The sequence below is a fragment of the Melozone crissalis genome, unplaced genomic scaffold, assembly GCF_028551555.1.
Source record: "Melozone crissalis strain CALT ecotype California unplaced genomic scaffold, PUWL_Pcris_2 ptg000027l_1, whole genome shotgun sequence".
NCBI classification, from domain to species: Eukaryota; Metazoa; Chordata; class Aves; order Passeriformes; family Passerellidae; genus Melozone; species Melozone crissalis.
This window is the reverse complement of record NW_026535805.1, coordinates 13,673,305-13,697,348: the sequence shown is the minus strand read 5'-3', so window position 1 is coordinate 13,697,348 and position 24,044 is coordinate 13,673,305. Positions and strand designations below refer to the sequence as shown.

Genomic DNA, 24,044 nt, shown 5'->3' with positions numbered 1-24,044 from the left:
CCACCGCTTACTGGCCCCGTCACCCTTCTGTGTCAGTCCCAGCTTTCTCCGAGTGCTGGCTCCCTCCCTGCCCCGCCAGTCACACGTTCCTGTATGGCCTCGGGGGTGCCTGCGCCACGGGGAGCACCTCCAGGGAGCCCTCCCCGTTCTTGGGGTTCCTGGGGCTCTGCCACCGCTCACCTCCCTGCCAGAACAACTTCTACAACCCCATTGGCCTCTGGCAGGCCCTTTGTCCCAGTAGCTGGGCACTGTCCCATGACCCTTTCTATTTGTCGGCTGACCGCTGGGAGCTTGCCCTGCCCGCTTGCACCATTCCCCATGCAGGTCCTTTCTCCCCAGGCACCATTCCCGGGCTGCCCTCGGAGTGATTTGGCCCAGGGCAGAGGTCCTGGCTGCATTCTGAGTCCGAGGCATGGCCCAAGGCTTGTTTGGAGGAGCCTGACCTCGCGTGCAGGCAGAAGAGAGGTGAAGGAACAGACAGAGCAGGGTTTGTAGCATGGCTCTTGACCCACATCAGTCCAAATCAGTGGTGCCTCTCAAGGTCAGGGCACTGCTCTGCTGCCCCTGTAAAGGTCTTAGTGCAAGAGGTTAGAAAACAGGGTCCCCCACTGCTGCTTTTTGTCCTTATCCCTTCAGTGTCCTGGTGCTGCCCTAGGAAGGGAGGGAGCAGGTGCTGTAGGGGCTGAAATGGATCAGAAAATGTAGGGAGTGAGGGAAGCTGACACAGCTGGCTGGTAGGAGATAGTGAAATTTATTAATGGTCCTCTGGCTTGTGCAGGGGAAGTGATGGAGGATGCGATGGAGGAGCACCAGCTGTGCTGCCCTGTTTTCTGCACAGACGTATAAGAAGTCCTGCCATTCCCTGCCAGGAAATGCCCAGAGCATCCCTGAAGGCAAGCTGGATGTCTCTGGGACCAGCAGGATGGGAGACACCCAGCAGCAGTGGCAGAGAAGCCTGTCCTCCATCCGAGCAGGCAGTCCTGCCCTGAGCTATTACCAGCAACAAGACCCTGTAGGGCTCTCCAGAAAGCTAGGTGTTTGTGCAGCTCTTTTCTTTCTTGAGAAACCTGCTTTTCTGCAGAGAACCCAGCACCTCTGTGACTGCAGATGTAAAGCAGGGCCAGCAGCAGCACTGCTGGGAACTGCATAGCAGCTCAGCTCTGCTGTGAAGCTTCCCAACTTTACCATCCCAGGACACAGCACTAGCAAAAGTCAGAAGAGACCTTCCCACCTGCTTGCATCCTCTGGAGATGGCAGATCCTGTGTAGAGAGTGGAGAAAGACAGGGGGTTGGTGATGTCTGCAGCTCCTCCCCAGAAGAGGGATCTTTGTTGGAAGCCAGCCACCCCTATTGTCCGGGCTGACTTTTGTCATCTGGCTTGCCAGAAAAGAGATTTACTGGGTCTGGGGGCAGTGTTAGAAGAGCAGGCTGTTTCCCTGGAGACTGAGTCCCTATCAGCTGAGGATGGATGTACAGGATAAAGCCTGAGGCCCCGAGTCCTTGGGAGGGTAGTGCCAGGAGCCCCTCTTGTCCCTGAGGCACTGGGTCCCTGGCACAAGGCTGCTCCTGGATATCTCACAGCCCAGGAGCAAGGAGAGAAGAGGCAAGCTGCTTTTTGAGAAGTAACCTATGCTGTGTTTTGAGAAGTAACAGGTGCACTTCAAGCCTTTTCCCATCCCATCCCTGTGGAACTTGGGGTTCTCAGCAGGGGACCAGCCAGAACTCCTTCCTCTGTGGCCTGCAGCTGAGCAGCAAGCACAGCCCGGCAGGACAGCTACCGTGCTCAGGGTGACTGTCACAGTCATATGTCCTCATGTGATCCATCCTGGCCCTGAAATCTGCTTCTCAACACTATCCCTGCCCTTCTGCACAGTGTGTTACCTGTAAGCAACCTCTGCTTCTTTAAACCACCTTCAAACAAAAAGCTCCTTCTTCTGCCTTTGGACTTCCCTGCTTACTCCCAGGTTTCCCGTCTCCCACTCATCCCCAGTCCTTCCATGGGTTAGCACAGCACACACAACAAGCCCTCACTTCGGCGTGCCCTGTCCCACTTTGTGCACTTGGCTCCCAGTGCCGTTTATTCCCCCATCTCCCTGCTGCCGCTCACTGCCTCCTCATCCTCCTGGTGGATGAGAATGCTCACCCTAGTGCTCAGGGCCGTGCCTGCCCTGCCCGAGGGGTGGCTTGGGATGCCTCTCCACCGTGGAATGCCAGACCCTCTCCTACCAGCCGCCGGCTCGCCAGTGCTGCCCTCCCTCCACGCTGCTTACTCACGCTGGCTCCCGTATTCCGCGGAGCCGCTTAAGCCCGCGCCCGGCTAATTCCTTCCCCGTGCGCTCCCCGTGCGCTCCCCGTGCGGTGCTCCCGGAGCGCCCTCCCGGTCACGCCGCCAGGCGGCAGCGCCGGCCCGCGCCCGCCGATGAGTTTGGGGGCTCAGCGCCGAGCCGGAGAGGCCCCGGAGCCGCTGGGGATGGGGCGGCTCTGCAGAGGGAGTGGGAAGGGGCCCGACGCCAGCGCCTCCCCCAGGGACAGGCGAACGCTGCCGCGCTCCCCGGCAGCCCGGCCGCGGGGCGCTGCAGGCTCCCAGCCCCTCGTGTGCGGGGTGCAGGACGCCCCGAGGTTCCCTCCTCCCTGGTCCGTGCTAGAGCATCCTCTGCCCACCGGTGGACACTCGGCTTTGCAGAGGGGCTGAGGAAGGGGGGGAGGGCAGTCCCAGCGGTACCCTGGCAGCTGGGCTGCTGGTCATGGGTTTGGCCTGCCCTTCTTTTGATGTCCCATGTTTGTGCTCCACTGGGTGGCCTGGGGGCCTCGTTTCGGCCTGGGAACCCGCGGAAGCATGACTGGCAAGGAGCAGAAATGATGAACGGCTGGTACTGTTGGAAGCTGTGGGAAAGGGCTCTCCTGGAGACCTCCCTGGGGGATGTTTGGGACCATTCAGCCGCAGCTCCGCTGCTGATTCGCCCAAAGGGGAAAGCATGACTGGATGGACTTAGTCTCCAGACAGGATTTAGTCAGCCCTGCCAGACATTTGCACAGAGCGGAATTCCGCCACGCCAGCCAGCAAATGTCGGGCCAGGCACGGACCAGGGCTGGCATGGCTGGGAAAGCTCCTGGACCTGTGTTTGGAGCCCTCATCTCTGCAGGTGGCTGTGTGCCATGGTCCGTGTGGTGCCACGGAGTGACCACAGAGACTGCCCAGGGAGCAGGCTGGCTGGGAGAACAGGCAGGCACCTGGGCCCTGCCCTGCCAGGCAGGGTGGGCACACTCTGGCTGCAGCAGCATCCCCCAAGAGCTGGAGCATGGCTCTGTCTGCTGCCACCAAGGTGCCTCGGGGAGGCTGATGGGGAGCCATGGCTTCAGGCTATCCTCCAGAACTAGCATTCACCCATCCTACAGAAAGCCACCCTGTGCCTTTTAGATGGTTCTCAGAAACCCTGGGAGTCACTGGGCACCTGGCTCCACTGGGCTGTGGATGGACTTTGTCAAAGGGGGACCGGGACCACACACAGGTGCCACCCCTCTTCCTCTCACCAGGTTCCCTGGTTCCCAGCAGCGCACAGCTCCCCTGCGGTGTTTTACAAGTGTGGCTGAGTGCCAGCCACTTCTTTCTTAATGGCTGTGCTCCATCGTGGGAGACTGGTGCTGCCAGTTAAGGAGGAGGATATGCCCCCGGCACTGCTTCAATGGGCCAGATGACCTTGGCTATAGAGTGGCTCCCTCTGCCAGCACCAGCTCCATCCTCAGCCAAGGAGACCTGGAGTGACACCATGACAGGGTGCTTGGAGTGGTCTGTGCCCTGAATGCCACAGGGTGTTCCTGCCTGCCGCTGAGCCAGGGGTTAACCCTGCCTCCCCTGGTACAAGTGGGAGCCTGAACTGTGTGTCTTGAGTTTATCCAAGTCTCAGCTTGGGCCCTGGCAGGTAGAGACTGCCTGCAGTGAGGTAACACTTCACCCTTGGCCCTTGGCGGCGCAGCTGTCACTCAGTAACTAGCACCCAGCAGCTCAGCTGCTAATTGGTACCATTAGTCAATATTTATTCCCTTAATGCTTGTAGGAGAAAGCAAATGGGCAGCTGGAGCTCAGGAGAGGGCAGCAGCAGTGCAGGGAGGTAGGCAGAGGGATGGAAGAGGGAAGGATTGCTCGTGGAAGGATTGTGCCCAGGAGATGGTGAGGATGGGAGGCCCTCAGATGGGCAGAGGGGCTTGTGTCCCCCTGCCTGACAGCAGGGAGATGTCCTGTGTCCCAAAGATGCTGCTGTTCCACTGGGCAGGCTGCCCCCGCCTCCAGCAGCCTGAGAGGGGGCTGGAGCTTGACTGGACCCCACTGTGCATGCCAGGTCCCAGGAGCCCTGTAGGCACCGTGGGCCCCTTGCTGAGCTGTGTCCAATCAGTGGACAATGGGATTTGTTTCTGCTTGCCCAGCTGGAAAACACCCATGGCCCGGCCACTGGGCTGGAGGCGTGTGGAAGCCCTTCCTCGTCATGTCTCCAGACCATTTGCTCACCAGGGCTGTGAGTGCTTCAGATGTCACCACATTGCAGCTCAGTGCTACCAGCGAAGGGTGATACTCAGCATGGGGAGGTGGCAGGGGCAGCAAGGGCCTCTGTCTCCCCTGCCTTTCCTGGCAGGGTTTCACCCAGGGCTGCTCTGCTGCTGCTGCTGGCAGCGAGGTCCTGCTGCCCTCAGGCCACTAGTGAAGAAGTCACAGGCAGCTGCCTGACTTTATTCCCGCAGGTCGAGCCGTGCAAGGAAGCAGAGGGAGGACGGGATGCTGGAGGTCTGCGTGGCTCCCTGCAAGCGGTGATGTGCCAGCTGGATCTCTGTGCCACAAGCAGAGTTCGGGAGGGTATCGCAGCCCGCTCCTTCCCCAGCTCATCCCAGCAAGGGTCAGGCCAACAGGTGAGCATGACCTCATCCCAAAATACAGGGCAGGGCACCAAGAGCCCAGAGATCACCGTCAGGAGTCCTGCAAGCAATGACTGGAGATCTCCCACCCCAAAAAGAGTGCCAGCAGCTCTTCAGCCAGGATCCTGCTCCAGGGCCAGCCAGGACCAGCAAGGGAATAGCAAAACTAAAATGATCAGTCCCCGAGCCATTCGCTGACATCAGCAACAGGCTGAGATGCTTTGTTGGCTATCAAAGCATCCATGATCACTGTAGTCTTGTTATAACTGGATTCCCAGGAGCCTGTAGTAGGTTTTTTTTTTCCCCTCATTAGCTAATAGATTAATAACCTGCTGACACTTGACAGAGGTTCAGCATCTTCTGTGTTTCCCTTCATGTGACTAATTAAAATGCCCCTTTTCCCCCTTTCCCTGTGCAGCTGCCTTGTCACACATGCAGGCAGTTGGATACAGCTGCTAATCTGTTTGCCATTCCACTCCTGCCTGCCTGCTCTGCCTTTCAGACATACTGGCTCTCTGTTTCTCTGCTCTGGGGCACCAAGGGCCAGCACAGAGGCTCTATGAGCTGACCTGCCCATGCCTTCCTCTGGAATGGGGCAGGCAGCATCCAGTGGAGGAAAATGCAGTCGGTGTGGATCATGCTTACAAAGGGAAGGGTGCTTTTGCAATAGAAAGGAGAGCTGGATGGCATGCAGCACCCTGGCCTCAGCTCTGCTACTGGCTGATGGCCTTGCCGTGCCTCAGTTTACCCTGTCCCTAGCACAGGCACATTACAGGGAAAGGGAAATCTCACTGCAGAGGAGGGCTGGTGGGTTAATTAATGTATGGTTGCAAAGTGCTTGCAAATCTCCAAGGAAAACGGTGGACGTGGGTGCCAAGTGTAAAGGATTCTGGAAACATTAAGTGCCTGCAAATACTGCCTAGCTCCTCAGGCCCTAAAACTCTAATATTGCCCAAGAGGCACTAAAAATATTCCTTTAGCTCTTATGATGCAATAACCTCTGCCTGGAATAAATCTCCCTTTTTGCTCTTGCTTTCCAAACCAGCTGTTTGTTTGTTTTCCCCTTTTTGGATTTTACAGCTTTAGTTAAAGCAGGGAATTGCTACAAGGGAGAAGGGGGGGGGGGGGTAAAGCAGCTTTTGTGAAAGGTTTGGCAGCAAGCGTCACTGAAGGGAGAGCTCTTTGCCTGTTTGTTCTGCCTGTCACAAACTAGCTGTGAGCAGAGCGTACAAACTGGGCTCCAGGTGACGGCATCGCAATGCCTGCAGTGTATGTTTGAGTTTTCAGAAAGAAAACTCAAAGGGCTGGGCAGCTTCAGCCCCACCAGCATGTCCATGGGACTCCCAGCCTCATTTATGTAAGGGAGAGGCTTTGCTGGCTGCCTTCCTCCCTTGCTTTCTCCCTTTGCTCTGGGGAGTGCAGCCATCTGCCAACAGCAGCAGCGTGTTCTGGCACTGAGCTGCTGCTTTGGGGATGGAGAGGGTGGGAACACAGCAAGCCCCCAGACCCCACTCGAGGCTGCCTTTTCTCCTTGCCCGTATTACACAGGGGAGAAACACCCAGCTCTGTGGGTCATCCAGTGGTGGGCCCAGTACCAGGGCTGGGCAAAGCTCAGCTGTTTCCAGTTGGGAGCAGAGACTATTTTCGTAGCTGTTTGCTGTTTCTAGGAGGTTTGTTGTTGTACACACAGAGGTGAAGATGATAACATGAGAGCCACTAGGGAGCAGAGAGTTCTTCAAATGCAACACCTTTGCCAAGATGAAGCAAGGCCACTTGGCCCTGTAGCAAGAGCTCATGTTTTTGGGGCAATAAATGAGTTGTTATTGGCTGTGCAATTTGTTACCTTCCCATGTACCGTAGAGGAGGTGTCACCCCTCTGAACAAGCATGCTGCTATTGACATTACACAACCCAAGGACTTGCATTGCTCTTGGGAGCAGCTGAGCTCCCTGAGGGGCTAAAGTGCCTCTATGGAGAAGAGAACTGTGAGCGAAATGTCTCCTGTCCTGCAGCAGCCAGGGCTGGATTTTAAAGGACACTCACTCTCTCCCAGACTTGGCCTGCTTCACTCCACGGTGTCTTGCTCGCTCCAGGCCTTCTGCCTGCACAAGAGAAGACACTGTTAGACCCTGTCCTGCAGGCTGGTGATGGGTGGGGGCACAGGTCTCTGCAGGGCAGCAGCCAGGAGTCGATGCTGTGCATAGGAGCTGGAAGCTGCCCCTGTCTGTGCCTCCCTGGGGTCTGTCTGTCTGTCTGTCTGCTGGCCTCCTGTCTGCCTGCGGTCACCAGCGGCTGGGACGCAGCTCAGCGCTAATGGATTTCATCCCCCATCTCCAGTGAGACCGTCTCTGTGGAGAGAGGTTTGATTCCGGTGATTGGGGAGTGGCTGTGCAGACAGGACCAGAGCTGCAAATTAGAGAACATTTAATCCTGTGCTTTGGTGCTGGTAAGTGCTACAGCCCTGCTGCTGAAAGCCTGGGGTGAGGCAGAGGCTGCACCCGCCCTGTCCTGAAGGAGAAACTTCCTGGAATATCCACTCAAAGGTAAATTTTGTGGTGTTTCTCCTCCCGATGGGGTCCGAGGTTATAATGGTTGAGGCTGAGAGCCTTGTCCTGGCTTGTGGAGCCACAAGTGTCAGTTTGGCTGGGCAGCGCCCGTCTGGACCCTGGGCTCAAGTTCCTGAGGGAATTGGTTCTCACAGCTTTTAGTCTGTGCTAAAGTTGGAGCTTATTTAGAAAAACAAATTGTAGAGATGCTCAAATGTTAGCTCATGCTGCTGAGCAGCAAGTGTGGATATCACAAGGAGAAACACGGTGCCCAAGCTGCTGTGGCATTCATGTTCCAGGGACTACTAAGAGGGCTTGTTGGGTTCTGTGGGTGACAAAATGGCACATCTCAGAGCTAGAGAGGAGGTGACATAAGACATCCCAAGCGGACGACCTTGCGTTGATGTTTTGTTTGGATTTTGCAGAGAAGAGGGGAGATAGCAGAGGAGAGAAAAGATGAGGCAAGATGGGGAGAAGAGAGGTCTTGTCTCTGTTGCAGCTTACCCAGAAGACTTTCCAGACCAGAATGGCTTACAGAAAGGGGGCTGAGAAAAGGCAGGCCCAAGGCTTGGATCTGTCATTGCCTGGGAGATGCAGCCTGGGAGCTTTAATTGGAGATGAGAGCTTTTAAATTTAATTTGATCTGATATGGATCTTAAATTCAAGGAAAGAGCCTCCTGTTGTACTATCTGGCAGCATTGTCTGCGCTCTCCTCATGTTGTTAGGGTACCCTGCTACCTGCCCCCAGAAGCCCATAACCATGACAAATATCCATGGCCAGTGCAGAGGGAGAGAGCCAGCTGCAGAGGCTGCCTCTGAGCAGATCAGTGGAGAGGTCTTTTCCTCGGGGTGAGACTCGCAGTGTCACTGCTGCAGATCAGAAAGCACCGGTAGCTGTCTCAGCCCTGTTACCACTGCCTTTTTCTTGGGCTTTGAGGACTTTTTGCTTACGTGGTAATGTTTTGTATGTCTGTCTTAAAATACAAGCTTGGTGCTTGGACTTTGCAGGAAGATGTGTGTTAGGGATCATCTTACTGAGAGAGAGAGCGTGAGAACGAGAATCTGTCAGAGCTTTTGGGGGTGTTTTAACTTCTGGTTTTAATTTCTAACCCAAACTGATCACCATCTGCAGAGAATTTTCTGAGGGTGTTTATTAATGGAACAAATGTTTTAATAGTCAAAGCTGCTTCAGGGACTTTCTGATGCCACTGCCTGTGCCTGCAGAGCACAGAGAATGGAGAGAGCCAGGAGGGCCCTGTTTTCCTTTAAACACCCAGCTACATAAAAAAAAATATTTCTGTCACTGTTTAACCGCACAGATATAAGGTTAAATTCAGGTGCATTCCCCTCTGCTGGGGGACAAAGTACCTGGGGAATCCTCCACGTTTGCACTTCAGCTGAGCAACATATTGTGATCTCAGCAGAGTAGATATCAGTTCTGGAGAGATAGGAACCTGGAGGCAGCAGCCATAAGAAACTAACCTTAGAGTTTGTGCCTGCCCTTTGGATACTGAATACACACAGTACTTATATCCTGCAAATACAGGGGATTGCTAAGGTGCACAGGGCTCTGCCCATTGCCTGCCATCCTGGGTAGCACCACCAGGAATACACAGTGCAAAAAGCTGTCTTCAGTCCTTTCTGTGACTTACAGAATCATAAATGGTTTGGGTTGAAAGGGGCCTTAAGGACCGTTAAGTTCCAATCCCCCTGCCATGGGCAGGGATGACACCCACTAACTCAAGAAATTTATTATATATATATATATATATGTGTGTGTGTGTGTGTGTGTGTGTGTGTGTGTGTATATACATATATTTATATATACACACACACACATACACATGTGTGCAAAGGATCTTTCTGAGGCTGATGTTACAGCCCTTGGTGCTGAAAATAAGGTGCCTTTGCATATATATATGTGTGTGTGTGTATAAACATGCATATGTATATTTGTGTATACAAATATATGTATATATTATGTATACACAAATATGTATAGCTATATATATGTGATATATATGTGTATATATCGCACCCTTGTGTGGTGACTGCCAGCAGAGTGTTTTTGTTTGAATTAGAGCGCAGCATGGGGAACAAGTGAGGAACTGAGGGCCAGTTCACACTCCATTTAGAGCCATAATTTAATGCGTGGCTCCCTTTAGAGCTGTAATATCGACTAACGCACGGGCATTGAGACAAGCGCGGTGCTGGGTGCGGCTCGGGAGTTAGAGGGCGCTTGCTTTGCGCTCCCTCCCCGAGGAGCAGCGGGGCGGCCCGGAGGGTTTCCCGCCAGTGCAGGGGGTGGGGATGGGAGGCGCGGAAATGGGGGGAGCCAGGGCGGGCGGGCCGCGCTCGGGGACGGCGGCGGAGCGCCGGGCGGCGCGGGGAGCGCGGCGCAGGTGGGTTCGCCCCGAGGGGCGCACGGCTGCCGCGGGGGAAGGGAGAGCGGCTGCTCTCAGCCCTCTTCTCCCGGGGGCCAGGGGAACGGGGAGCGGGCGGGAAGCGGGAAAACCCGCCGCCTCTCCCACGCGGGAACCGCGTGGCGCTGAAGGCGGAGTTTAGAGCGCGGTTCGGAGGCGGCGGGTTTCCATCCGCGCCGGGCACAGAAGCGGAGGCAGGCAGCGGTGCGCGCTCCGGTTCCAGGTACTGGGTCAAAGTCGCCGAGCTTTTGGCCACATACCCCGGCTCCCTGCGAGGCTCCTGGCGGCGTTTCACAGCTGCCGTATGCGTGGGGAACCTTCCGAGGGATTCCCCGAGCGCAGGACTCGGCGGCACAAGCGTGCAGAGAGGCGGCGTGCGAGTCGCGGCTTGGGGGACCGGGCGAGGGGTGTGCGATGCGTAGATGCTGCTTTTCGGGGAGGGTCCTTCCTGGCTACCTTGCACGGCAACTACAGATCCCCTCTCACAGTCACTGCCGCGGGGAGAGCATGTCATTTTGGGGATGCGGAGCGCAGGGATGCTCTGACACTTGGGATGCAGGACTGCACCGAGGGGATTGTGCCGCGGTCCTGCGGCTGCAGAGGTGCACATCCCTGCCGGGGGCTGCGTGTGCACGGCAGTGTCTGCCAGCCTGCCTCAGCCGCGGGTGTGGGGGGACCCGCTGGCAGGTGCGTGGGCACGGTGCCATGTGCTGCTGTGCGAGAAGTGGGGCAGAGCCCCCTTGGCTGGCAGAAAAACTGCTGGGTCGGGGTTGCCCCACGTCCTGCTCAAGAAAATCCTGCCTGTGGGATGATTTCAGTGAGTGTTTCTTTCCATTCCTGAGTAAACCGTCAGCGTTAATGGAGAGCGGGTCCAGGCAGAAGTGCCAAGAGCTCCTGTGGAGCCCTTTTGTGCTGTCCTCCTCCTCACCTCTGTAGTTAAATCTGAGGCTCACACCCCTGCTAGATGCTAATAGTGCCAGACCAGCACAGTCCCTGCCTGTACTCAGCAGCGCTCCCATCTGCCTCTCGGGAATGGGCTGTGGAATTGCAGACTGTGTGGGAAGGCAGCAGCAGCTAAGCCCTTGAGCTGTGGGATCGCAGACAAGTAAAGCCTGTGTCCTTGATCCCAGGGCTAGGGGCTGCAGGAGGAATTTGTGCAGCTGTTGGCCACAGCTGGATGCACTTCCCGACTGCTCCGAAACAGAAAACAACCCAATGGCCCCTCAGTTGCCTGTTGAGGGACTTGTGTGAGTGCCGACATGGGAAATCCCGCTCCCCTTCTGCACTGCATCCCGGCTTGGTGACATTGTTCCCACTCACCAGCACCTGCAAGCTGCTGGACAGCCTCAGGCTCCCTCGACAAAGGGCTTCTCTACAAAGCTGTCTCAGGATGTGACTCTGCAGGGATGCTTTTCCCTTGGGCTCACTGGTTGTCTTTGTGCAGCTCATGGGCCACTGATGGTGTCAGTCCAGTGCTGACACCACAAATATGCCCCCCAAAGCACTCCTGCTCCTGCCATTGTTCTTTGCTCCTGGAAAAGACAGGTAGGCTTGCTCTTGGCTCACCAAAAAGCTTTTCAAAGAGCAAAGGCACTTTCTTCTCAGCACCAAGGGCTGTAACAGCAGCCCCAAAAGATGCTTGGCAGGATGACTCGTCCCTCCACAACTAGAGGTAGAGGCTGTACCAGATACCTGGAGTGAGGAGGCTGAAGAAATTCGCTTCAGCTTAAATCAGCAGATGTGGCACCAGCAGACAGGACAGTATGGTACCTCCGTCCTGCAGTTGGTCCTCTTCTCCTCACCAAGCTGCATAATTAACTACTGGCATCAATTCCCCAGCATGGCATCCCTGCTCTCATTATCCTGGGCTGGGAGGTGTTAATGAGCCTCTTCCTCTTTAAAGATGAGCCATGGGCTTTGTTGTTGCCCTGGCCTGACCTGTCTTACTCTTTGTTGTGGTAGGGGGGGAAGGCAGGGTGCGGAGGACAAGGCACGCGTTCACCCACTCCCGTGCTGCACCTCTTCACTGCCCAGCTTCCAGCTTCATTCCCAGTTCTCCTGGCAGAGGCACGGCCTAGGGACCAGCCCATTGGGAAAGAGGGAGCCCAGGATCACCTGTGTGCCCTGTCCAAATGGGAAAGCACCAGCCACTGGCTATAGGAAGCCAGCAAACAGCTTCTGGTGGTTTCCACGGGACACGTGTAGATTTGGTTGTTTTTGTTCAGTACAACATCCAGGCCCCTGGCAAATGTTACAGAAGCTGCCAACGCCCGCTCTCATCCAGGGAATTCTGTTTGCTTGTGGTCCTTGCCAGCTCTGTACTGACCCCACAATGTAAAGCTTGCTTACATTCCTGAGCCTTCCCAGCTCTGAGCTCTGGCCTGAGACCCCTCCCAGCCCAGCACTGCTTGGGGCTGCAGGACTGCCAGCTCTCAGAGTCTCATCTCCATGCTGACTTGTGCTCAGCTGCCAACAAACTGAGGCCCAAAGCACTATGCAAAATGAGCTACAGGCATGAGCTGGGCAGGAGTCAGGGTTTTACTCACCACACAGCTATCTTTGATTAAGCAGCGCTATAAAGACTAATTGCTTCATAGGTTAAGAGTGTGCAAGACGTGAGATGAGGAAAGAAGTGTGCAGAGTAGGGGCAGAGCTTGGATGGGTTTGGTTACAGCAGGATGTGTGGTCTGGAGGGACTCAGTTCCCCAGCAGAGACTGCAACACATCTTCCATTCCATCTTCCACTCCAGATTCCGTGGACCTAGCTGGGGGGTGGGGGGAGGCTGTACATGGGCTCTGGGGTCCCTGTGTGACAGAGGAACTGTGATGCTGCACGAGGAATGCATCTGAGGATTGTTGTTCCCGTAATACAAGGGAAGCTGTTGCGTAGGAATAACACTAGTACGTTCTTTGTAATTTCGTTGCTGATGGCAATGGTCTGAGAAATGTCCCTGTTGTGACCTTTTGGTCCTGCTCTGGCTTGGAGCAGGCTTTTTCCTGGTTTTGCCATTCCTCAAGAAAGGGCAAGCTCAAAGCTCTGTGTGTGTGGCTGTCATGCACTAACTGTGTCACAGACTGGGGGGCCTGGCATTCTGGATGCAGTGCTCAAGGCTCTCTTTCAGCCTCTTGGTTAAGCCGTGGGAGAGCACAGTCAGGCTGCATCTCCAGCAGAGCAACTTTCCCTGGGGCCAAAAGGGAGCAGAGGCCCACTGCCTGCCCGTGGCTCGTGCAGAAGCTGTCAGCAGGAAGTCAGGCACATTTCCGCAGAGCCCGCTTGCTTCTTCCCATCACACGACTGCCAGCGAGACTTGCTTTAGTTCATTTCCTTTAGGACTAGTCTGATAGGAAGGCACCTCGCTGTGAAATTTCCAGCTGGAAATTCCTGGAGTGAGCAGACCAGGAAGGTGCAGAGGGAGGAGGTGAAGAGCAGGGCTCGGAGGGACGTGACTGGGTGGGCAGCAGCAGTGGGACTGGAGGGTTGTGCCAGCCTGCCCTAGCCTGGTACTGAGGTTCAGTCACGGCAGCAGGACTGTGTCATCAGCTGTGCTGTGCCGTGGGCAAGCCATCCATCCACCTGAATGTTATCTGTGGCCCCAGACTGGCACTGAAGTGGCTCCAGCCTCCTGCAAAGCTGCTGGAAAGAAGGGTTCCTGCCTGGGTTGCCCTGCTTGGTGTCTCCTCTCCTGCCCAAGCTGTGGCTCCAAGCATGGTCCTCATCCCTGCCTGGTTCATTTTGCCCAGCACCTCCAGCCATGGACACAGTTACACCTGTGGCTGAGGGCCTGTTCACCTGGCTCAAGCCCATGAGTGCTTTGGAGTTTCACTAGAGGTTTTGTGTATGGTCATAGTAAACCCTTCATGAGAGAAACTCCCCTGTTTTAAGCTTGGGAATAACTCCTGGAGAACAGCCAGGGATGAAGGAGGGTCTGGTGGCAGATCTGGCTACTCAGTCCTGCCTGAGGCTCAGGGTTGAAGGAGATGCCAGCCTTATCTGTCTTGCCTGCTTTGCCTGTGACAGGCGGTGTAATTTCCTGGCCTCAGGACCAAGTTGGAGGCAATTGAATTTTTTATCCTCCCTTAGCGCTGTACCCTCATTTCCCTGATGATATTTGCTCTGGACTGGACTCCAGCCCCCACAAGAAGACCACTGCTGCAAGAAGCACACAGTGCATGGTGCTTTCATCCCATCAGGGTTTGTAGGTGTTGGGCTGTGGCTGAGGTTGGGTGGGTCTTCATGGCGTCCTGGCAAGAGCACAGGAGTGTTATCCATTAACCACAGGAGGATGCCGACCAACGGCAACACAGCCAAGCTATTATGGAGTGATCCACCCTACCCTGCAGCTTCTTCTTCCCATCTTCACACCCTCTCCTCGTGGCAACACACACAAGGCTGGCATGTTTGTGTGGTGAACCACGTCAGGACACTGATCTGCTAGCATGTTTCTGAATAGGGCTGGAGGCAGCAGCTGCGGGGTGCCCACGTGGTGTGGGTCAGAATCCGAATCCACGCCTTGCAGGGGGATGAGGAAGGTTCTGAAGAGCACTGCACTCCCCCTGCCTGGGCTCTGCAGCTGGGCTTGCTCCAAAAGTGGAGCCTTTGGCCAGAAACAAAACCTGGCATCAGTAAATAGCCTGGCAATTGATCCTCAGCACACAAGTCTGCTGAGCCTCCCTTCCTTCCCTGTGGCTGTGAAGGGGATGCAGGGTGTCAGAGGGACTGCTCCAGCAAGGCTCAGGCCCTGGGCTCCCTATCACCTGGCATCACTGTGGAGGTACCTCAGCATCCACCCAGGCATGCCCTGACACCTTGCCAGATGGCCAGCTCACCCCAGTGGAGGCTGCTGGAACCTTGGGACTCCCAGCTGGGTGTCTAGAGCCGCCTTCATCTCCTCTGCTGCCCACATTAATCTGGGGAGGCTCAGAGGCTTCTGGAGCCTGCCAGCCAATGCCAGTGGCTGCAAAGTGGCATTTCCACAAGAGCAGAGCACTCAGTGGCTCTCATGCAGAGTTTTATGTGCTTCCCTGAGACATCCTGAGGATGCTCAGGGTGCCAGACAGGCTGCAGTACAATGGCTGTGGCACACTGGGCGGTGGCTGTTTGCACTGACGTAGCAGCCCAGGCTGGGATTTGGAGGGGATGTGACTTGCTCTTTCCCAGCTTGTGGCTGGGCTTATTATTGTTGGTTATGTGTGAGATTCTGTTTTATGGCATTTGGGCAGACACAGCAGTCCCCACCTCCTGTTTGCTCTCCCCGCCTGATCCTGCTTGCATAAAGATTTTCCTGTTTGCCGCTGTTTAGCCAAGGCCAGTGCCAAGGGTGGGAGGTTTGGGCTCTGACTTACTTGCTCCGAAGGAGGTGTCTGCCTCAAGTCTTGCTTTGGCTCCTCATGTGAGACCTCAGTCCTGCCAGGCTGTTTGGGGAAGCTGAGTTATTCAGGGAAGAGGGTGCTGGAGATGGTGCTCCTGTCCTGGCTGTTTGCTCCAACTCCTTTGCTCCCACCGCATCGCTGCCTCCTTGGCTTTCCGCTCCTCGCTCCACAGATCGTGTGTTGCACTCACAGCTCTGCTGTGTCTGCCACAGAACAGGGATATGAAAACCCAGGTTTTTGAGGTGAGGGCGTGTTAGACACTCCCTGTCTCTTGGAGTAGAGCCAGTGTGAAATAGCTGCATTTAGCATCTGAAGCCACTTCGGGATTTGTAAGATGCTGTGGCTGTCTGGACAGGGTCTTGGCAGGACAGGTGGCTGACAGACAGACTGCACAGGACCCTGACAAGTCCCAAAACCTGCTTCTGTGCTCATCATCCTCTTTCTCAGTAGGACTGAGACATTTAATGCCAAAAGCAGCGGTCAGCCAGGGCCCTGCTCTGGGCTGGCCTGCAAGCAAAAGGCCCCTTTGGTCTGTGGGGACCCAAAATAGCCCATGTATTTCTGTCCTGGCCACTGGGACACGCAGAGGACAGTGCCAGCCTCGACTCACCACAGGCCAGTGGTGGTTGGCTCCTGCACGTCTGTCCCATCCTCTGCCAAGGGGGCTGCTGCTCACTGGGGAGGAAATTCCTCTCTGAATTTTGGAAGCTGGGGAGACGGTGACACCAAGGGAAGATTGTGTTGTTCTGGCTCTGGTTTCGTTTCTCTGTCCTCCACTAAATTGGAAACAGCTGTGCAGCACAGACCAGCCTCCAAAAAACTGAGGGGGAGCAAAATGATCTCTGCTCCTGGGCCAGTACCCCAAACAGGACTTGCAGCCTTCTGCTGGGCTCTCCAGGTACAACAGCAAGTTTCACTTTGCCCAGCCCTGGGGATGCTCTCCCACCTTCTTGGGGGCAGCAGCTCAGCAGCTCCCACTGGGTTTGGGCAGCTCTTGCCTGCTGAGGGTCCTGCCAGTGCTGCACCTTTGAATCTGGCTCCATCGAGGAAGGAGCCAGAGCTGGAGGGACAGCTCTGTCCTGGGAGGTGGAGGTGCCCTGGGGTGCAGGGGATGGCAGTGGGCAGGGGGTTGCTGCAGGCAGGTGCTCTCACTGCTGGTTGGCTGCTGGCTTTTCCTGCTCTTCTAGAAGCATCCCTGTTTTGGGGACAAGAGGGTGAGGGCTCAGATTCTCCTTGGGGAAAGCAGTTCCTGTAAAGTACAGGACGGCATTTGGGGTGGGAGAGTGGTTGAGCTGAGCCCTCCAAGCCCTTTCTGCCTTGCCCCTCACAGCAGGACTGTTTTGAGGACCTCTCAAACAGAATGTAAGCTGTCCCCATCCTTCTCCTCCAGACCCTCACTGCAGGTTTCTCCATGCTCAGCTCCCTTATGTTGTTCCTGACCTGACTCCTTCCTGGGTCTGCCATCTCTGAGCTCAGTCCTGTTGGCAGCAACATGAAGCATTGAAGGAGGAATCATCTCCACTCTACATCCCAGCACCCTAGGGCTGCCAGTGGCAGGTCTCCTCCTGCAGTCCTGCTCTTCCCCTCTGGTTCTGCTCCCCAAGCAGTGACCTTGGGGTAGCCATGTGTTGTTGGTAGACATGGCCCTACCGAGCCCAGGAGATGGCAGGCTATGGAAAAATTCATCTCACCCCTCTTTCATTCCTCAGCTGTGAGATTCTATCCACTGGGTTTCCTCCCACACATTCAGTGAGTCCTTATCTTCAGACTTGTCTGCCTAAGAGCTGTTTTGCTCTCAGCCTGTTTTGCTGTGTGCTCCTCTTTCTGTGTCTCACCTTTGTTCCCCTCAGCTGCAGACAGGAGGGGGAAGTGGGACATGGTCCTGTAGGCTCAACTCATCCCTCTGACCTGCTTTAGCTGCTGCCCAAGCTGTGACCAACCAAGATACTATGGTGCATACAGAGACAGGGATTCCTCTTGAGCAAGCATGAAAGCAGGGAGAGGGAAAGCTGCTAATGCAAAAGAGGTGCTTCTGACAGCCACATCCCAAGGGGTCTTACCTAAGTGCTGTCCCAACCCACCAGGGAGCATCCCTCCTCCCACCTGACTGGGTGGAAATAAGGACCTGCCTGTGGGCAGGCAAGAGCCATAACTGTGCCTGGTGTTGTGCATGGTTGGGATTGTCCTCTGTGCCTGGCTGTCCTGGCGTGTGGTGGCCTGTGCCACTACTGCATCAGGACCCAGGCTCCTCCATGCAAGGAGGACCCGCTCCAGCTCAGGGCTGCCTCTGGCTGCTCCTTGTGCCCCCAGATGAATTTTACATTAATGGTATCTGGTTGTTCTCCCCAGGTGCCCTGTAAGGTTTTCTCCATTTGGAAGCGGAAATGTGGTTTCCTGCCATTGTGCTTCTTCCTGCTGCAGCCCCCAGATCGATTAGAGGGAAGTACCCCTTCCTCCAGCACTTCCCTTTCCCTATGGCCCCCAAGCAGCACCTCCATTGGCGAGCCTGGCATCCCTGGGGACTCGGACCAGCCCTGCAGACCTGGGCTGTGAGGGTCTGCTGGCTGCAGAGGATTGCTGGATAAGGCTGAAGGTCTGGGGCAAGGCATCCCCAGGCTCCCCCTAAACCCCTGGTGGTCCCTCAAGAAGCCATGGTTAGGTGTTGAGAGCTTGGTGAGCTGTGCATGCCCATAGTGAGTCACTCTGTGCCCCTTCCCACTCCTTGCAGCTCCTGGAGGTGCTGAAAGCTGCCTGGAAGCACCATCCAGGTGCTGGAGATGGTTTCTGCCTGGGCTTGAAAGCCTCTGCAGCTGCCCTGAGTGAAGCCCTGAGCAAATCCCTCCCTCTGCCTTGGGAGAAAAGGTCTTTTTATTCTAAATTTCCACAAATAGAGGCTGAACCTAGCCCTGCAAAAACGTGTCTCCTTCCACAGCCTCCCAAGAAGCAGGTTGGGCTTGTGGCTTGGAGGGCACAGTCCTTTCCCTGGGGAGAGCAGCCTGAGCAGGTGCCATCAGAGAAACCAGCTTCTTGGAAGAATCCTGTCTCTGCAAACAGTTTCCTGAGATCACCTTATCTCTCCTCTGCTGACGCCTGCTCATAAATGACGTTTCCCCCCTGCTCCTGCCCTTCCCCAGGCGCTTGTATCTCCTCCTGCATCCCCAAACTGCTGGCCCTGGAGCAGGCAACACCTCAAATATTTGTGGGGCTTTTCCTACCTCTGCCAAGGCTGCATTGTCCCTGCATCGTCCTGTGGCTTGAAGTGACAAGGAGCAAGGGGCTGGGACCGCCCTGCCCTTCTGGTAAGCTTGTTGTGGTGACATTGCCATGTCCCTCTGCAGCGTTTGTCCATCTCTGCTCCTTGGGGGGATTTCTCTGGCCAGGGACCAGATTGCACCTGGGCTTGGGCACTCACTGTGTGCTGAGGAGAGAGGTGTGTGGGTTCATCCTGGGGCTGCCATCGATGGGGTTTGACCAGTATTAGTCACGGCTGGGAACCCTCTCAGCTGCCCTGCTGAAGAGGTGGATATTCAGGACTTTCTGGGACTCAGTAATGGTCTGACAGGGATAGTCAGACAGCTGGGATAGTGCCAGCTGTGCCAGCTGGGGTAGTTTTAAAACTGGCTCTTCTCTGTCACTGTCCTCTGCCCTCTACCGGCTGGGAAGCCCTTCAGAGAGAGCAGCTGGAGTTGCTGAGGGATTTACTGCCCAGCCGGATCACTTTACCTGCCTGGGGCAAGGGCCCCCAGGGAGCCTCTCAGGGCTCCTTGAACTCTCCAGATAAGGAACTTCAGCCTGGTTGGTCTACAAGTTCAAAACACACCAGGGCTGAATGCTCCCCCTGCACCACCCGGCATCTGAGATAACAGCTAGTGCTGGGAGCAGGGTCAGAATCCACAGCTGCTGCTTTGTGAGGAGTTTGCGGTGGCTGCTGGTGCAGCAAGCCCAAAGGCAGAGGGGGTTTAGAGGTGCCTCTTCTTTTGTCTATGGAGGAGCAAAGGGAGCAAGATAAAATGGGTCAGAAACATTACCCAGGGACCCTCATTGTGTGGGGTGAAGGTGCTGCACAGAGCACCTGGTAAGAGGTTTTTTTCTGTCCAAGCCCTGGCAAAGCAGAGGACTTTGTCTGCAGACAGCAAATCAAGGGAGAAAGCAGAAATACCTGCTCCCTCCTGCTCCCCTGCTAAGCTGTCTCCTCAGGACGCAGGCACGGAGTAGGGCTGGAAGAGCAGATGGCATCACAAGGCTGTTTACTGAGAGGCAGACAGGACAAGAAGAAGAGGAAGTGCTATCAACTTGCTGATGGGAACAGCCAAAAAGCACTCCAGGACTAGGAAACCTGCTGCAGGATATTGGATGGATGAGGGATCAGAGGAAGACAGGCCATAGCAGAAAAGACAGATGAAGCTTTTATCTCACTGTTAGCTCTGCAAGAACCTGAACAGTTTCTTCCACCTTTCTTTGGGAAGCTCCTCAGAGCAGGAAAAAGGTTAGAAAGCAAAGGTAAACAGCAACAAGTGTCTTGGGTCAGGCAGTGTTCCCCAGAAGGAAAGGGAGGGTGATGTGGCTGATTGTGACTGTGGCCCCTGGTCATTCATTTGCAACTGCTCCAGCCCCAGGGACTGGGAGGAGGGAAAGATATGACGTTATTTTCTGAGAAGGGCTGAAGGAAGTTCAGGGAAAGCCAACTGCTGAATCTGCAGCATGTCCTGGGTGTCTGTGCAGGGACAGGTCCTGTGGCAGGTGGGGAGGCACCCAGGACTGGAGCAGCACTTCTTAGGGAGTCTGGGCTCAGAGTGCCCACACTGCTTCCTCCAAAAAATTCCGGCTTTCAGCCTAGTTCTTAAGGGAACTTGCTGGTCAAGAGGGAAAGTCCTCACTCAGCTCCAAAATTAGTACAAAAACAGGAAAGAGAGTGTAGGAGTCAGCAGTCAGTTTTTCCAGAAAAAAGAGATCTTTGCATTGGTCAGATGTTTTTTCAACATATTTTTGAGTGACCTGGAAAAGAGAATGAGCAATGAGATGACAGGTCTTTGCTGAGGTGTTTGGATTACTCAGGTTCATGGGGACAAGTGCCAGCTAGGAGGACCATTGACAGCCATTACACCAGGCAACTGAAATTCAGTTTAGATAAATATCAAGTGATAGACAAGGGGGGGAGGGAAGAAGCCCCAAATCCACAAACAAGATTATACACTAAGCCAGCCGTGAGCCGGCCACAGCAAGGCCTAGGGCGATTTCAGATAGCTCAGTGTGTATGAAAACACACTGAATCATCTTTCCCAGTTATAAAGCAGAAACAAAGCAGGAAAGCTTTGTGCCACTCTTCAAATTGGTGTCTCACCCCCACCCAGTCCCTATGTGCCCCCAGCACCAGAATCTCTGTAAGGATCGAGAGGAGCCAGGGAAGATTTGGAGAAAAGCAACAAGGAGGACTAAAGGCATGGAGCCATGCCTGAATGACTAAGTGAGCTAGAATTTCTGTTTGAAAAATGTGCTGTTGGGTGGATACAATCCAGGTCTGTAAAGCAGCCACTCCAGTGTTCATCCACCCTTTGATGTTGAAGGCAAGGGAGCCCTGGTGAGGCCCTGCATGTGGGGAGAGCTGCTGCCCTCTCTCAGGAGCTCCTGAGCTGAAGGGGGAAGCAAGATTTCACAGAAGTGAAACCCACCATGGCTACAAAACACATTAACATAATCTCCCTTCCAGCTCCGAGGCTGGGAAAACAGTTGGACAGTTAGTCCACACTCATGCCACATTTACTCTTTCCTGGCATCTGTTTTTGCACTCTGATGGAGACAGCCTTTGAGCTGGACCAGCCTCTGCTTTGACTCAAGGCACTTGCCTACCCTTGCTTTGGGAGAGCTTGTTTTCATCTCAGCCCCACAGCGGTGCTGCGCAACTGCACACACTCATCTGTCTTGTGAAATACAAGCGTGTGTCCCAAAGGTGGAGTTGCCTGCAGCCCAGCACAAGGAAGGAGGATCCCCAAGCAGCGTGGTCAGAGTTCAGGCACGCATATGAAATCTCATGAAACGGGGCCGTCTCGGTAAGCGTTTCCTATCTTCAGCTGAGTCATGGCCACCAAGGTTTCATGTGACCTGCATACCTGCGCTGGGCTTGTTCTGTGCCTGCAGATAAACCTGGAGGGGCCCCTGGATCAGCCTTCCTGCCAGGAGAACTCTGGTGTAACCCAGTGGGCGAGCGGACACAGGGGATGGGGTGAAAGACCGGTGAGGCAGCTGGTCCTGTCCCATCTTGGCCGTGCTTGGAGGAAGTGCTGACATTATCCCTGCAAAATGATCCCCTGACAAATGGTGCCAGTAGGACACGAGGTGCTTGCTGGTGAATCTGCTGGCAACCCCTTGGCTATGGACTGCCAGGACACTTCTACACTTGGTGTGGTGTAAATGGCTTTTCTTTAAAAATCTGGTGTTTCTGGGTACAATTCCATGGTGCCATAGCATGCGTATATGGCATGAGGGAATTGCTCAAGTGGGAAACTAAGCATGCACCGTGCTTACCCTTGGTGAAGGCAGCAGGAAAAGGTGATGTGGGGAAAGGGAGAGGTAGGGAAGTGTCCAACGCCAGGTGACAAATGGCTGCCTGCAGGTGTGGCTGTCCTGCAGTGCGGGTTTTTCTGCAGAGGTTAGGCAGTTTTGGTGACAGCTGGCCCTGCTGTCAGCTCTCTGGGCTTGGCTGCCAATGGGGCTGCACATGGCCGCCAAGGGCGTCACTCAGCGTCTGTCACAGTCTTTGTGTGTCATAAATGGGCAATTAAAATTGTGCCATCTCCTGTTTGTATCTGCTCAAATGTCCTAGCTTATGGTTTGTTAAGCCCACCCTTTGTGATCTTGCTTCTTCTGCTTAGACATCACTTCCATGGGGTAAGACAGACTGCTCTATGCCCAGGAAGAAAAGGGACATCCTTACGCCAAGGCCCCACATTTCTCCTCCTTTTCTGTGTCCCTCAGGATGTGCAGCCACCAAGCTGGTGCCTGGGCTAAACACCAGCAGACTCCTGGAGGGGGCAGTTGGAGCTGTGGTGTACCAGCTGGGAGAGTGGCATCTGTTCCACATCCCATGGGCAGCTCTCCCCAAGTGGGAGCAGGGTTGTCACCTGTTGCTGGTGTTGGTTATGTAACATTTCTGTTTGTTGTAGGGTTCTTTGTAACAGCCAGCAGCTGGAAGTGTTTCCTGCTGTAATGACTGCTGCCCTTGGCAGGCACTGTCTCTTTGTGGAAAAAATTAGAGGAGGCATTTAGGAAAGTGAGACAGAAAACAAACAGAGCAGGGCAGGAGACTGCAGGGCTGCCAAGGAGGCTGGGCTCCTGACACAGGGATGTGGGCACTCTCCGGACGGAAGCAGGAGGTGGTGGGAAAGCAGCATGGTGGAGCGCCCTGCCCCAGCACCCCCAGAGTCCTACTCCCTACTGCCTCCTCCCCAGCACCCCCGGCTCCTGTCATCTCCTCCTCAGCACCCTTGTGTTCCTCCCCTCCCTGGATGGTTGGGCAGCAGGACCTGGGCGGTGTGCCAGCTCTGGTACCCGATACCTCTTCTCCTCCGCGGGTGCCACTGAACCCGCGGGGCTCCGGCCCCCGTGACTTGAGCCAGGCCCGCCGCTCGCCCCCAAGGGCAGGGGGTGTGGAAGCAGGGGACACACTGCCTTCAAATACTCCGAACACAGGGCTCACCCTGGCTCTGTCCTCTCTCCCAGGTATGTCTATGGCGTCAGTCCCTGCCTCTATTTCTAGGGACAGCAGTGTGACCTGGTGGGGGCTGGAAGGGGGATCAGCGGCTTGGCTGGCAAGGGAAGCATGTTGGGGCCTGCTGGGGACCCATGGGGGAAGCTGAGTTTCTCTTGCCTATTTTGGGTTGAGATCTGTTTGCTCGGAGACAAGCAATGGCCCCGGTGAGGCTTCTGTGTGCGAGGGGATTGCAGTTGTGTTTGCAGATCCCTCTGCTAATCCCGAGTGAGGATGTCTCCTCCCCGCAGAGGCACTGGCAGGCTGTCAGGAGGGGATTTTGGGATGTTTTCTCTGGAAGCCCGGTTGGCTCACAAGGGCAAGGCAGGAGCTGTCATGCCCCCGAGCTGTCTGTGTGGGAAGGCAGGGGAGCGGTGCTGCAGATGGCTCCGGCATCAACAGGGTGGCACCTGCCGGGCTGGCAGAGCCCTCGATCCTTAGCGGACATACTGTTGTCCTGCTCTGTCTTTCCCAAGCGGCCCAAGGAGCTTCTACAATCCCTCTCCACATCCCACCGGCTATGTTTCGGCTCCATGGTAGCTCAGGCTTCCCAGTCGGCAGGGTCCTACCGGAGGAGGAGGCGAGCTCTGCCCAGAAGCCCACGGGCACCTGCGCCAGGGACGGGCTGCGCTGCCTCCAGTGCGAGCCGGGGCTGGCAGGGACTACAGATCCCAGCATGCTGCTGCCTGCCTCTTCCTCCTCGTCCTCCTCCCCCTCCTCCGCCCTACCTGGCAGGGCGCGGGCAGGGATGCTGCAGGCGGCGTTGGAGCAGGCATCGGCGGGGCATGTCCCGGGCGGGCCGGGGACGCGGCGCCGGCAGCCCCGCTGCAGGTGAAGCGCTGGGACAAGTGCCGGAGCAGCCCATGCTGCGCCGCCCCGACTGGAAAAGGACAAGGCAGGCCCGCGGTTCCTCCTGGCGGCTAATCCCACTGCGCCGGGAAAAGGGGGTCACCGGGGAGGGAAAGTCCCTTCTCTGGGCTCTGGGAGCCGCGTCTCTGGGGCTCTCGGAGCGGTGTCTGAGCGGTGCAGCGCCTGGGCAGGTGGTGACGGGGAAAAA

At 55.7% G+C, this 24,044-nt stretch overlaps 1 protein-coding gene across 5 annotated transcripts in view; it reads left to right on the top strand.

The window, feature by feature from the left end:
• SLC29A1 (solute carrier family 29 member 1 (Augustine blood group)) overlaps positions 1–24,044 on the top strand; it is a 33,227-nt gene that overhangs the window by 1,285 nt on the left and 7,898 nt on the right. Inside the window, exon 2 of one of the 5 annotated variants that reach the window (XM_054280371.1) lies at positions 4,735–4,899. The gene's annotated coding sequence lies outside the window, so the exon portion shown is untranslated. Of the gene's footprint in view, positions 1–4,734; positions 4,900–10,077; positions 10,097–18,443; positions 18,543–23,716; positions 23,883–24,044 lie in introns of those variants that run through there. The other 4 variants (XM_054280376.1, XM_054280375.1, XM_054280374.1 and 1 more) reach the window with 4 other exon arrangements.